A 15,780-nucleotide genomic window follows, 5' to 3' on the forward strand; every position below is an offset into this window, starting at 1 on the left:
CATTTCTCAAACATTTTATAACTGAATGGATTAATTCATAATAAAAAAAAATCAACAGAATTATCAATAGTTAATTCATATTCAAAGAATCAACATTTGTATTTATGTGCTGTGAAATGCAGGTTGGCCGGTTGTGTTAAAAAGCTTAGTGAGCAATAATGAAAAATAATTACAACAAGAGTAAAGATAGAAAGTTATACATTAGAAAAAGAAACCAATGATAAAAATTCAAAGGTAAAATATATAATATATACATATATATATATATATACTATATATATATATATATATATACTGTATATATGTATGTGTGTGTGTGTGTGTGTGTGTGTATATACTGTATATAATTTAAAAAAAAATTGTTGTATACATTGTTGATGTATAAAAATTTAAAATTAACTACAGTATGTTACAGTTTTAAATCAAACTGCAGCATTCATACATACAGCAAATTAATAAATATAGAATCTGACAAACAACAATTAGGAAATCAATAGCAATGGATGGATTACTGGGGGGGGGGGGTCTACAGGGGCACAATCCATAAATCCATGTAAATAAATGTGATATTTCAGGATGTGTTCATTCACATGACATGTCACTATTACTTAATGTAAGTGTACATAATTCTGTCGAGGTCTTACCACAGAAATAGAAATAGTGGGTAAACTTCACTTGTTCTTCCTCAGTGTAAAATAACAAAATAGGGCGACCTGATAGCGGAGTGGTCAGGGCGCATACCCACATGGGTGTAAATACCCCGAGTCCCTGGTTTGATTCCCAGCTGGCGGGACCATTTGCTGCATATCATTCCCCTCCCCTCCCTCCCCACATTTCCTGTCTGTCTTCCCCGTAACGTCAAATAAACACATAAAAACACCCTAAAAACTGAAATAACATTAGAAACGTTCATGATGATTTCTTTATAACAGATTACTACATAAACTGAGTCACGTCCAGTAAGAGAAATGATAAACTCCTGACTAAGGCTTGCGAGGGGAGTCGGCTCAGACGTGGGGAGGGAATGCCTCGAGACATGCTGTGGATCGTGGACTATGCCTGGCAGTTGGGTGAGGATGGATTAGTTTACACACGCTCATGGCTTTCACAGTAACTTCATCTCTCGGATATCCCGGCTTCACCCGGCCCACGGCCCACAGCAGCGGACCTTCACCGACACTCGCACAACAACAGAGCCCTCCCCCGAGGACGACAGAGTCTCTGTAGGAAAACCAGCAAACAGCACTGTCACACTTTGAGTCACTTTTCTGAAAAGTGTCTCGTCTACTTGAGGATGTTTGACATCTTTTCTGCCTCCAGTAAAAAATATTTTCTCTGCTCACATCTGGTTCTCTTCAGTCGGAGCTTATTGCTTCTGTGATTGCTTATTTATGTTCCTCCGACACCTCATCCAGCTCCTCCTACACTACCTGCCTACACAGGATGCACACAGGAAAACACGACCTCACAGTTATACATTACATACAGACCCACACATACCTGTGGAGTACATACTGCACATGTAAGCATCATTTAACTGAGCTGAGACAAGACGACTTAAACACTGAAACTCCAGGATATGCAGAAGAAGACACAATGAGAAACAGTTGACGTTGCCATGTTTTCTTCTTCTGTGTTTTATTTGAAGTGTTGATCCATAAGAAGATATAAAAACCATCTCAGTGTAGTTTTACATCTCCTCTCTCAGGCTTCTCTCTGCAGCTCTAGTAACAACAGGTCGGTGAGCCAATCAGAAGAGAGGAGGCTCTGAGCCTCTCTTCTGATTGGCTGACTGTTTTCTGAGTGATCCAATAAAAATAAAGCAGATTTCAGGTAAAAACACTCAGAGAAACCAAATCCTGCAAGGTTTGGATGGTGGGTCCAGGTGGGCGGGGCTTGGTGACTGCTTTGTTGTGACATCACAAAGTTCCAGAAGTCCTGACGGCTGGTTTTAAGGCTCAGTTTCTGAATACAGGCTGTGTGCATTTCTCTGTGGACTGAGGCTTTGATACTTTCACAGTATTAATATAGAACCTGGACCTGATCCATAATCAAACTGAAAGTGATTGTTGATCGACAAGAGCTTCGGCCATCGTTGTGTTAACACGACAAGAGGTTATAATACGTCCTATGAGTAGCGCTATGTCTTCAGGGCAGATTGGAGGCTACAGTGACTCGCTATGAGAAAGTGCTAGCTGGTTAGCATGCTAACTTCAGCAGAGTTAGCATTGGTGTTGCTTTCCACCTCAGGAGACAGCTGTTGGTGAGTAAAGGGATGAAGTTTGATGCCGAACTCAACGTTTCTTCTAGACTGGTGAGTAAAGAGATGTTCACGTTAATGCTAGCTATGTAGCAATAGCAAAACTTACATATAGCACCTTTTAAGAGTACACAAAATCAAATCAGGAACAAAATAGGAACAATATGTGTTTTATTTCTAAATGAATGTCCAGTTTCTCATCAGATTTCCTCAGTGCCTCTATTACAGTATGTTTTTATTTAATCTAACAGGACGATGGCTGCATCCAAAGTCACTTTTAGGATCAATACAATCTTTATTGGAACCCCTACACTGATGGAATTACTCCTCCCTACTCAAAGCAAGTCAAAGTAACACTGGTTCCTCTGTAATGGATCATTTAATCTCTGAAAGGCAGTGATGGGGGCAGAGAGAGAGAGACTGAGGCTTCAGTCAGGTTTTGTAAATGGTCCTGAACTAGAATGATTTCCCTGACAGCTTGAATCTCCCATAATTCAATTTCAGCCCCGTGTTTTTGGCGGCTTCCTGGAGTAACAAACAGTCGCCGCCGCCCCCCCCCCCTCTTTTCCTCAAGTCTAAATGGTGCGGACAGGAGTCTAAACAGCTCGCTGGGGGGGAGGAAGGGGTAAAAGGACGGCGTATTTTTTTCCAGGAGGAGGTCAAGGATGGATGCAAACCAACGGTGGGGAAATCAAAACACGACTTCACACATTCCTTCGAGGCCTCGACGCTCAAACAATCTGCCCTCGTCTCTGCCGCTGTGTGTTGTAAGAAGGAAATCATGCTCAAAATTTATTTTCAGGTGGAATTATCCTTCACGCTCCAACTGCTTCCTCCATCACCAGGCTCTCAGTGACTAAACCTTCTGAGCATGGCGGTACCTGCACATGAAGGTGTACTACTTTACAAACATTATGTCATCTCTATCTTTGATTTGAAACCCTCTGAATCCATCGAAGTCTGGACCAGATGCTTTTGACAGTCAGGAGATAAATATACAGCATTTGATGGTTAAAGCTCATCAATCGAGGAATCGCTCACGGAGATGATCAGAGGTTTGATCTGCAGCTGGGATTGACCTCTTTTTATCCTCTTTTAGCTCCTGGTTTTTCCACTAGAACCTGAACCAGGAGCTGTGAGGGTCTGAACAGAACCATAAAACAGTTTAATACAGCTCGAGTCACTACAATAACTAAATTGCAATCGTAAATGCAATATCTCCGTAGCGCCTTGAGGGAAGTTACACTTTGGTTTTTGTGCGAATTACCCAAAGATGATATAATGTGTTGGTGGACTTCCAGTCTTCATGCTAAGCTAAGCTAACCAGCTGCTGGTTGCTGGTGTACATGTATGAGAATGACATTAATTTAATCAAGTGTATTTCCCAAAATGTGCGTGTTCCCAGATGTCAACAGGCCGTAGGTTACAACCATAGACTGTAAATAAAGATGGTCGTCACCCACAGGTTTCTGAAGAAGCTTGGAGTGAGCTGCGCCACCGTTGCCATCTTGGCAGTATCTGACTCCGCTGAACTCCCAGCTAATCCAAAAATGGGCAAGAGGAGGGACGTGTGTCGAGCCGAGAGTGTTTTTGTGCCAGGCTGTAAACATGTTTATTTCTGCTGTAAAAACATTTTAACATGGGAGTCTATGGGGACTGACTCACTGTTAGAGCCAGACTCTAGTGGTCATGAGAGGAACTGCAGTTTTTGGTTCCTCCTTGTTGGCTTCGGAGGTTGATGCTTGGCTACGACACAATGTTGTAAGCATGAGAATGGTTTTGTATGACTTGACGCAGGCAGCTGTGTGTCTGCTCTTCACTGTTTTTGATCTTTGCCGTAGGAACCAGTGGGAGTGTGTTGTTTTTGGGACTTTTTGATGATTCTGCCCGTGTTTCTGCGCTGATACCCGATGGATTCATAGATCATCGAAGTCGGCCGAGCCCGCCGGCCTCCTTCCCTCCTCCTGCTCAGAGCTGACAGGAGTGGACAGCTGAGGGTAATCCTCCGCCAAGCAGATGCTCTGTGCGCTGATATCTAGGACGAGCTCACAGGTTTGATCTCTCTCTCTCCCCCTGTGTGTAATGTGTAGAGCCGACGGCCTTTGGAGCAGTAATCCTGGGCTCTTACACCAAGGCCCACAGAGGCCCTGAGTGTCAGCAACACATTTTTCCCTCCCGCACACACACACACACACACACACACACACACACACACACACACACACACACACACACACATTCAAACACACACATATTTAAACACACACTTACACACACACACACACACACACACACACACATACAGGCAGCATCATTGACACCTCAGACCTAAATATACCGCGAGTGGCAGCGACAGGTGATCGGGCTCCTCCACAGACGTCCAGCTCGGACACAGGGGGTCACAGGGTATGAGTGTACGACTGTGAGTGTAACAGAGAGAGATGGGTGTGTGTGTGTGTGTGTGTGTGTGTGTGTGTGTGTGAGTATGATGGGAGGGAGGGAGGGAGGGAGGGAGGGGGCGGTGTTTGAGCGTCAGGGTCTGATCACTGTAGACTACCTCTGCTCAGTGTCGAGAGAGCTCAGATCCTAACGCAGCCCAGCTCTGGGTCCCCCTCTCTTCTAAGCCAGCTGGTCTGGCTTAATATCAACTTCTTTCTTTCACTTTCTTTCCTTTTTTTAAAAAAAAAAAAAATCCTTTTTTTCTTGTTTGATACAAGGGATTGACTGAGCTAACCCACAGCTGGAGCTGCTGGGGAACCTTCCAGGTGAAGATACAGCAGAAAGCACTGGTGAGTGGACGGTGACGGACGATGCGTGGGTGTGAAGTCTTGGAATATGGCTGAATGATGGTGGACAGACGAAGGGAAACGTGATCACTGGGCGGCAAAAAGTCTTGGAGATGGAGAAACCGAATGCTGACTTGTTGCTCATGCAGCAGACATGGAGCAACATCAGCTTTGACTTTAAGTCGTGTTTCTCCAGTGTTGCCGCTCTTTTAGCTCCGTGTTTGGTCTCCACCAGCTCCTGAGGGAAACATCTGGCTCTTTAGCTCCTAAAGAGAGACTTCAAACAGTTTTACAACGTTTGTCGTCACTTTATCCGTCCGCGATAAGTTAATATGAGTAGTGATGTGGGAAACGACACTTTCTGAAGCCGTTGTGTTGAGACTGGTTCACTGTCTCAAAGAATCTGACACCGTCAAAATGGTGACACCTGTTGGCCACATGGATTAAATCTGAGACCTTGATGAAAGAGTCAGTCAGAGGTCTTACTGCTCTCATTATTAATATCTATATATAATATTGTAAAGCTTGTTTATATTAAAACCTGATCACCTTTAAGCTGACTTTTACGACTCACAAGTTCACCTGCATGTGTGACACCTCTCTGACGTAACAAGGCCTCATTTGGGATGATCAATCACTTTTGCTTTGAGCGTGACGTCATTATATATCAGCCCAACATCTGATGAGAGCGGTGACAGTGGTTGTAAAACCAAAACAAAGAGCTGAAAGATTTTAAAAAGCTCCGTAAAGCTGAAGGTTACTGCGATGCCTGGTGATAACTCTCTGTGGGTTCGTCAGTGCGGAGCGACACCTTTCACAACTACACAGTCATTTGATCCATTGTTGATATAAAAATATTGATTAGTGCAGCTTTAAATGTTGCTCTTTTTGTCAGGCAGTACCCGTGTTTGTTGTAGTGAGTGATTGACATTATAATTTGTTCTATAACACAGTCTTAGATTTTCAGTTTCTATTGAGAGTGTTCTGTTCATATCCTGCTGTTTCCCCGACACAGCAGGCGTGGTTGTTATTGATATCTGAAGCATGTGATGTCTTTGAGCTCTTTGGATAAAGAATAAATGAGGTTGATTGTATTTGGCGTTATTTTCCAAAGGCACCGGATGTTGCCACAGGCTGAAGATTTCCTCTGGGTTGAATAAATTATGAGTTAAGAACAGAACAGTTAGGGAATTGTTGAGTTTTCTGCTTATGGTTGTGTGTGTCTCTGAATTTTGTCTTCTGAATTTGACAAACACAAATTTATTCAGCTTTTAAGACGACCATTAACGCCATCGTTATGTGCATTGCAGCTGTTTCTATGATGCAAACAATGCTCTTTTCTATAAGGAATACCAGACATTTCTAACCAATGTCACGTGCTGCAGAAAAATCCTGTACAAGTATAAAAGTATCTTAATAGTCGGTCTTTGTGTTGTTGGCATCAATGGAAATTAAACTTTTTAACTGCATTTCAGAGTCGACATTAATGTTTCTAAAGTAAAGAACAAACACCCACATTTAACTGTTTTTGAATGTTGTTTCTTGATCGTAATTTTGCTTGTTTTTCCACATTAAATGCAAAAAGATCAATAGATAAATTTAATAATGCAAGACATTGGGCTAATAATCTGGGGAGTTATCAACTCGTCATGTGAATAGACAATAAAATGGGATTGTGCCTGATACTGTTGATATACAGTGTAACAGGCTAATGGAGAGTAATTTTTATATTACAAAATCTCTGTAAGTATATTATATATATGAAATATAAATATACTCATGCATTAGATTATATTTTACAGATGATTGGAGCAAAATCCTGTATGTTTTTACTGTATTTAGTAACTGTTGAGCACTAATGGAGCATTAAAGCTACACTAGTCAATATTTTTAAATTACCAATAGGTCAAATCACAATGTATGATGAACCCACGGAGAATTATCCCCAACTCTACAGTTACCATCAGCTCTACGGAGCATTTTAGCATCTTTCAGCTCACTGTGTTGGGGAACACGGTTGAGCGTTTAGCAGCTAAAGAGCAGCTGGTGGAGACCAAACACAGAGCTAAAAGAGAGGGAACACCGGACTGAGATCTACCAGGTGGACTCACCTGTGACTGTGCTGGATGGGTAAACAGGTTGTTGTTGTTGTTGTTGTTGTTGTTTGCTACATCAGCTTTCTGCTCATGGTTTTGTTTCACTGTCCTCATGTAGCCAAAACAATATAAATTCACAATGCACTAAAAGCAGGGAAAAAGGAGTCAGAAGATCTTTCTTAGTATCTGAAAGATGTTTGGCGATGACCTTTGTCTTGTCATCATACTTTCCACTGACCCACCCACAGCCGCATACGTCACGGTTGTGTTGGTTTCAAGGGGAAACACATTAGAGTTGCTTAATTTGTGGTTTGTCTTAGAGCTTCTCTGTTTTCTGCCCTCCACTACTTCCTCATCTCCTCATTCTCCTTATTTGGCCTTCCATCACACCCCTGAATGACGCATGATGATAGATAGATAGATAGATAGATAGATAGATAGATAGATAGATAGATAGATAGATAGATACTTTGCAACATAATCAAAGATTAGAGAAAAGTCCAAACTGAAAAGTAGTTAAAAGAATCACAGATCAGTCACAGGAGACAGTTTTACTTTGTATACAATATAACATATTTTTTAAGGATGTATATTTAATTTATAAATGCAAATGAATCAAAACAACATACTGCCTAACTTTGAATTTAAATTAAAAAAGTTATAAATGTTTTTCTTATTAATTTCACACATTCTGTATTTTGTATTCACTGTATATATATTATATCAACATACTGACATCTTTTGTAATGGCTATGTACGACATATGTCTACAATATAAGCATACGTACGTTAACAATAATAATAATAATAATAATAATAATAATATATGTAATACATGAAATTGTTTCAACTTCTAATAGATTTCATATATAATTTTTACATATATGTACATATATTTCACGTATGGAAATGTATTATTTGTATATATCCTTTTACATATTTATTATTTATTGTACATATACCTTGTAGCCTATGTAACATATTATCAAAGGAGCAGATGAACGGATGTAATAATGAGTGAAGTTGCATTTTTAATAGTTTCCACTGGGGAGCGGTAGAGCATGAAACACATGGGTACAATAGACATGAAATAGTTTGTAGACTTTATACCTGTTGAAAATATGAATTCAAATTAAAATAAAATACACCTTAGGAGAAATTTTAGTTTCTCTGCTCTTTATAAAGCACAAAATATTTCTGTTTTTATCTGAGAGCTTTAACGTCTTTCCTCTGTGTGTATGTGTGTGTGTGTGTGTGCGCGCGTGTGTTTCTGCGCGCGTGTGCGTGTGATGTTGCCGCCTTCTGACGCTCCACCAGGTGCTCGCTGACACGCCTGAGAGAAGCGCGTGCTGCCCCTCAGGAGGAGACTCACCGATGGAGTGAACCGCTGGACGGAGAGAGAGACACGCAGAGAAAAGTCACGGGAAGAAGAAGAAGACATGCAGGACTGAAGCCAGCGCGGAGGTAAGCTCCAGTCAGGACAGTGTGTGTGTGAGTGTGTGTGTGTGTGACACACAGAGAGAGAGAGAGAGAGAGAGAGAGAGAGAGAGAAAGGGATGCGGGGCGTGCGGGCTTGATAAACAACAGGAAACAAACAGAAGCGGCGCAATCCCTCTTCTCCTCCAGTCTGAGGATTTGTCCTGAAGCTGAACCGGCTCCGAGTCCCCGAGTCCGTCTCTGGGTTTGGACAACTTGTGTCCAGACTTCAGCTCCAGCGTCTCGTTTGTAGGCGGGTGTAGCTCAGTTCGAAACCCGGAGCCGCAGCTCGGTGAACAGGCTTCGTCCCGGGCAGAAACTGGAGGAAAACAGTCGGGGGGAACTTTTGTGCCACGGCCGGACCATGGTGACGCACGAGGAGTGAAAACACGGGTGTGATACTTGACTTGAGGCCGGTAAGAGAAGTAAGTTAATGTGCAGCTTCTCCTCCATCCACAGGCTGTTGAAGGTGTTTATCTGCAGCGTGGCTGGAATAACATCCTGGGGCTGTTGTTGACCTCCTGATAATGGCAGTTTCATTATGTCCTCAGGCAGCCAGAACACAACCAGCACTCTGGAGATGATATGAAAGCAATTTTGATAATTGATCAATAGTTTTTAGGAAGTTTTTTCACTGGCACCAGCTTCTAAAAATGTGAATATTTCCAGTTTCTCAGTTTCCTGTGATGATAAACTCAAAGATCTTCTGCTCTGTTATTGTTGGTGAGACAAAATGAAGCAGTTTGAATTCGTTGACTTTGGATTCAATGAATAATAATGGACATTTAAGTATTTTCTGACATTTTACACACTGATTAATCAATTAATTATTAAAGAAGATAACTGTCAGACATGTTGATAATGTTGAGGCTTTCTGTTTAATTACTTTACTTACAGAAAAAATTAAACCAGTTTGATAAAACACAACTTTACAACTTTACAACCGAAGGCGTCAACTAAATGTAAAAGAATTAATTCAGATTTTGACACAGGGGCTTCACAAAGACTTTGACTGAGGCTTAGATATAACAAACTGTTGGACTCTGAATTCATCCGTCGCACAAAGCCGTTTAGTTCTCGACTATCTTAAGCCGGGCTGTGGTACAATGAATTCTGGGTAAATTAAAGAAATAAAAAGAAATAGAAAATGGCTGACCAAGGAAACGGCTAAGATCCGTGAAGCTTCAGGAGAAAATGTTTGTCTTTTTTGCAAAATTCAACATTTACAAGGAAGATTCACTCTGGAAAATGGTGTCATTGGTTGTTACCATGGTAACAACATTGGTCTCAGGCCTGAGTTAGTCTTGGTGTAAGGTGTCTAATGTTTTTTGTCTTAAAATGAGTCAGTCTTTATTTTTGGTCCGACTTGCATTAGACTGATGTATGAGCAGAGTGAGGACGGGACCAACACTACGCACCAGTCCCACATGTCTTTGTGACACTGGTCCCCGGGCGCCACGGGACGGACGACGCATCACGGTCCATATTGTACTTCAGTGGAAGTTGAGGAAACTTGCCTGTGGAGGTTTTGCCAGGTTTGGTAATCCGGTTTTGTTAATCTTTCTCTGGGATTTTAGAAACACTCAGGTCATGATTTTTCTACTCGAATGTGATGAACGTTCACCTGTTAATCAGCTCTGAACTTTCACTGACTTATTTGTACCTGAAGCAACACGCCCCGACCAGCGATGTTGTAATCCAGGCCTGTTTTCAGTCCAAATCCTCGTTTGGTCTTGTTGATTGATGAACGACTGCAGTGTTTGAAACACTTTCTGATTTATCTCCTGTTGATTGATTAATCCGCTTATTGTTTCGGCTCTAAACTGAAATAATACAAGAGAAAAGGTCTGAAAGAGCGAATGCATTACTGTCTGAACGTCTCTGTATCTCTGAACTCTGGAGATCCAGACAGATGCATCAGGCGTTTGTTTGAAGAGACTGTGCCCTCGAAGACACTGTCACTGTGATATCAGTCACTTATGCTGAGCATGTGGTGTTTGTGCCACAGACTGACTCATTCACTGCTTATAGAGGGGTGTCCCTCACCAAACCACATGCATTAGATCAGGTTACCTGCGTCTGCATCTCAGACCTTTTAAAGCGACTTTGACCAGTAATTTAGCCTCTATTTGTTTGTTTAAAGTTGATGAGACGCTTTGAAAATCTGTCATCACATTTTTCTGCCTCGTATCAAACATCCAAACATTTGTTAACTCAGTGTGGCTCTGATAACACACGCGTGTTTAGAAATCATCTATTAGCCTTTATCCAACTGCTCATGTTCACTTCATTTTTTTACCCAGGGGGAATTCTGTGTTTACGGGCGTGTAATCTATAAATGCCGATGTTTACCGCCACAAACGCAGCCTCAAACTCGACTGCCGGTCCGACTGTTCTCCATTTAACACACTTCACGCTCCTCTCCACAGCAGTAAAGGCAGCTCTCAAAGCGCTGTAGCCTTCAGTCGGAGGGGCTCAGACAGAGCCGAGCTGTAAATCCAGTACCTGCCGGCAGCCAGAAATCTGGTGTTTACTGTATATTACTGAGGGTTTCAGTGACTGTCATGTGGTTACACAGACATCGAGAGCCGTAGCCATGAAGAGGACGAAGCTTCATCATTAGGATTATCTGTATCAAGCCGAGTGATTAATAAATCAGTTTATCTGCTTCCGGTATCTTTCGCTAATACTTCCAGAGTTCATTGACCTCACACAGTCTGTGAGGAAGGTCAGAAAAGAGGTCGGCAAGGCTTTAATGCGCTGAACATGATGTAAATGAAAAACAAAATACAACTCCTTCTTATTATATTATTATTATTATAATTATTATTATACACAGTAGAGCTGAAACTGTTAAACCGACATGTTTATGTCACTTTTTGAGCAAAAACATCAAACATTTTCTTTTTTTTGGACTGTTGGTTGGTCAAAATAAACACTTAATTATTAATATTAATATTTTTTTTCACATTTTTTCAACCAAAAAAATGAATCAATAAAATAACTGATAAAGCCCTACATCAGCTAGTTGTTAAATTTACATTACTTTTGCTTGGTAATGCTGTGGCAAGCAGGACCTTTATGGAAATGGTGTGTTCAGGGGCTCATCGCTGTCAAACCCTGGATCCACAACATCTAAGATTTGACAGTCAAAAAGTTTTGCATTCGTGGGCTAAAAAGCTTAAATTCACATAACAAACGTCTTGTATTAAAGAAAAGTGTAAATTAATCCTGAAACTTTGGGCTTGTCTCTGAATGCACCTCAGGCAGAGTTTTCCAAATCATCCATATAACCGGCTTCATCATTACAAACCACAAGGTAATTCTCGATGAAAACATACGACTTTGATGGATTACTTTTCTGTCAGCGAGTTTCAAGTCGCTGCAGGTTTCTCCCACTTGCTGCTGCTCATTGTTACTGGAATTAGCTCACATTTATTCAGGAATATTCACCGTGATGAATAAATAAATAAACCTTAAAACTAGATGTTTTCACTTGGTGGCAAACTGATTTTCATAGTGTCCTGAAGTGACAGAGGCTCCCTCATCTCCGCTACACGCTACAGGCTCCAGGATACATTAGCACCCACTAGAACAACACTGTAACCCAGTCTCCCACCCAACCGAGGTGGTCAGGTTGCATTGTGGGTAATGTAGGCATCAGTTTTTGATAAGGAATATGTACAGTTTAATTAATTTTGATCTTTGACTCCGACAGTTCAGGTTGGGAATCTTTGGGAATCGTATGATTTAGTTGGATACAGATTCTGAGTCTTGGCGTTGTTTTAAGTTATTTTTTGGCCACTTCACGCCTCTATTGGATTGCGTCCTCGAGACAGAGAGGAAATGGAGGGGAAAGGGAAGGGGAATGTCGTGCAGCAAACCGGGGGCTCGCTGCTCAGGTCATATATAGCCCATGTAATATGCGCCCTAACCGTTCTCTGGGGATAAACGTTGTTGTTGCTGCATCGTGCTCTTGCAGTTGAATTTTGCTATTTTCATTCCGTCAACGTAAATTACAAACATTGATTTTTGTCATTTGTGAATCACCTGGACACGGCGCAATGAGCTTTAAACACAGCGCTGACGTATTATCAGCTTATAAAGTTGATGTGATGAATGTGTCTGGACAGTGTCCAGTGTTCCCCCTCTCTCTCTTTTAGCTCCATGTTTGGTCTCCACCGGTTCCTGAGGGAAATATCTGGCTCTTTAGCTGCTAAATGCTCCTCCGTGTTCAGCAGCTGCTCTCTGACTGAGTCTGTCTGCAGGTTGTGGACAGTGAGGTTTTTATCAGAACCTGTTGACACCGATCCAAAACAATAATGGTTGATAATTCTCCACAGGTTCATCTTTAAGACCGACGCCTCTCACGTTACACGTCGTCATTTGATCCATTGTTAATTTAGCAGCCTTAATGCCTCGCTGGCCTTTTTATAGCCGTAAATCATTCATTAGCTACGTTCAGTTAGAAATAGTCGGGTTCTGCCGCCTCAGCGTTTCTTGTTTCGAAATCGATGTCGAGTCCAGTTCCAGGTAGATCTAAAAAAGATTAAAGAGCGGGCTTCCTGAAAGTCCCCGGTACAGTAGGAGGCAGTGATGGAGTGAATCACATGGTGGCCATTCACAGCTGTCCATCCACCTCCTGTCTGTCAGGAGAGCCTGACTCCCCCTGTCCCTCACCCCCCTCCAACCCCCACACCTTCCCCGGCGCTCCGACACAGAGACATGCAGAGTGTCCTGCCAAGGAATACCACTGCCACATGTCACTGATTAGTTGTTTGTCCCTGCTGGCTGGGCACAGCATAGAAGCTAACAGTGGTGCTAACAGTACATTTACTCAGTTTTTACTCTTCTACATTTTATCTGACAGCTGCAGTTAGTTGCTTTACAAATTAAGATTTTACATACAAAACAAAGACTTAAAATACTCAACCATATATATGATATGAGTTTAAAGCTCCTCCAGTGTAAAGGTCTGTGTCCATGTGTAGTGTGATTATAGATCAGGTCTAGCTTCTATATTAATACTGTGAAAGTATCAAAGCCTCAGTCCACAGAGAAATGCACACAGCCTGTATTCAGAAACTGAGCCTTAAAACCAGCCGTCAGGACTTCTGGAACTTTGTGATGTCACAACAAAGCAGTCACCAAGCCCCGCCCACCTGGACCCACCATCCAAACCTTGCAGGATGTGGTTTCTCTGAGTATTTTTGACCTGAAATCTGCTATATTTTTTACAACTTTATTCTTGTAATATTGGGATTTTATTCTCAAAATTACGATTTTATTCTCCATCAGTTTCAGCAGAGTTTTAAACTGGCTCCAAGAGTTAAATGCTGCTTGAATATTAATGCATGAGTAATACTAATGTAAAGATATAATGTCTGTAGTGAGTACTTTTACTTTTGATACTTGAACTCCATATTCTTGTGTATTTTAAGTAAACTTTTTGGACGCAGGACTTTTACTTTTGGCTCGATTATTGTGTTTTTACAGTGTTGTACTGGCACATGTGCTTAAAGTGAAGGATCTGAGTACGTTCTCCACCTCTGACAGACACATTCACACAGTCAATCTCTCTGTCTCTCTCTGTCTCTCTGTCTCTCTCTGTCTCTCTCTCTCTCTCTCTCTCTCTCTCTGAGGTTCAGCGTGTTGGAAAATAATTGGCGTAGTGGAAGGGAGAGAGAGGGAGGGAGCAGCTGAGGACTGCGTGAGATGGCTGATTTCCATCTCTCTCTCTCTCTCTCTCAACAGTCGCTCTCTCTGTCTGTGAACCAGAAACCAGTCGTATTGTTGTTTGGGGTAAAAAGTTCATTCCTTTATTTTTGGAGTCCTTCTGTTTTACACTGAGTCTATTAATAGCAGGGAGGATCGTGTGTGTGGGTGTGGGTGTGAGGGGAGGGGGGGGGGGGGGGAGTTGGGGGGAGGTTTGCTGTCATTGTGGAAAAGATCAAACTGTGTGTTAAATCGCATCTACAGTTAAACACACACACACACGAACACACACACGCGCTCCTTGCATGCTGATTTTGAAAGTCTAACGCAATCTTCCCTCCACATCTCACCGTCTCCGTTTGGCCTAAAATTCCCCTTCACTGCAACATGCTGAGTGTGCTCGTCTGCGAGCGGCGCTCTAAATTTAAACCACGTTGATCCGTGTGCTGTTTTCCTGAAGCTCGACGCAGGCAGCGTGACTCAGGCTCCAGATATTCATGTAACACTCTCCGGCTGGCGTGTCGCTGCTCGCTGCATCACATCACTCTTAACGTTTAATCAAAGTGGTTTGTTGTGGCAAAACACATCAATTATCCCCCGGTGTCAAGAGGCCGTTGGTTCATATTCAGACATACCTGCTGTCAAAGACGAGGATCGGAGAGTAATGGAGAAGATCCACAGGGCAGATTATCAGAACCGCAACTATTATCATCATTGATCAATCTGCTGCTTATTTTATGGATTAATGATTCATTTTTTAAGTCTGTAAAAAATGTACTTTACTTTAATTTACAATGTAAAAACTGAGAAAAGCTTAAGAGCTGGAAACAGAACGACTGTCTGTCAAACGACAAACCGGTTGTTACTGACTTCTTAAAGTTATTCTGTGTCTTCACAGTTTTTGGAAACCAAATCCTGCAAGGTTTGGATGGTGGGTCCAGGTGGGCGGGGCTTGGTGACTGCTTTGTTGTGACATCACAAAGTTCCAGAAGTCCTGACGGCTGGTTTTAAGGCTCAGTTTCTGAATACAGGCTGTGTGCATTTCTCTGTGGACTGAGGCTTTGATACTTTCACAGTATTAATATAGAAGCTAGACCTGATCTATAATCACACTACACATGGACACAGACCTTTACACTGGAGGAGCTTAAAGTTTGATGTTTCCAGCTTCTCAAATGTGAGAATCTGCCATTAATCCTTATTTTAAATCAGAGAAAACTGAATATTTTTGGGCTAAGAGTCACCTCAGACTCTGATCAATCAAGAAACACCACCCTGTTGTCTTAACACTTTAAATAGTGATAGTGAGTGAGGGATGAGGGAGATGAAGCAAAAGAGCGACTCTGAAGAGCTTTATTCACATAAAGGGAGAATCTCTGAGAGCACACCTTCGTCATCCTCTTACGTCCTTACGAAACCCAACATCTCGTTCTCCGTGTCATCCCGT

The 15,780-nt window shown here is 41.9% G+C and overlaps 1 protein-coding gene across 3 annotated transcripts in view; it reads left to right on the forward strand.

The window, feature by feature from the left end:
- Positions 1 to 4,844: 4,844 nt before the first annotated feature.
- LOC111224262 (myocyte-specific enhancer factor 2C-like) overlaps positions 4,845 to 15,780 on the forward strand; it is a 41,680-nt gene continuing 30,744 nt past the window's right edge. For 2 of the 3 annotated variants that reach the window (XM_022748681.1, XM_022748684.1), the window contains exons 1-2: positions 4,845 to 5,049; positions 8,460 to 8,606. The gene's annotated coding sequence lies outside the window, so the exon portion shown is untranslated. Of the gene's footprint in view, positions 5,050 to 8,459; positions 8,607 to 8,758; positions 9,044 to 15,780 lie in introns of those variants that run through there. The other variant, XM_022748682.1, reaches the window with a different exon arrangement.

Source organism: Seriola dumerili, unplaced genomic scaffold (assembly GCF_002260705.1).
Source record: "Seriola dumerili isolate Sdu_G_001 unplaced genomic scaffold, Sdu_1.0 BDQW01000128.1, whole genome shotgun sequence".
NCBI classification, from domain to species: domain Eukaryota; kingdom Metazoa; phylum Chordata; class Actinopteri; order Carangiformes; family Carangidae; genus Seriola; species Seriola dumerili.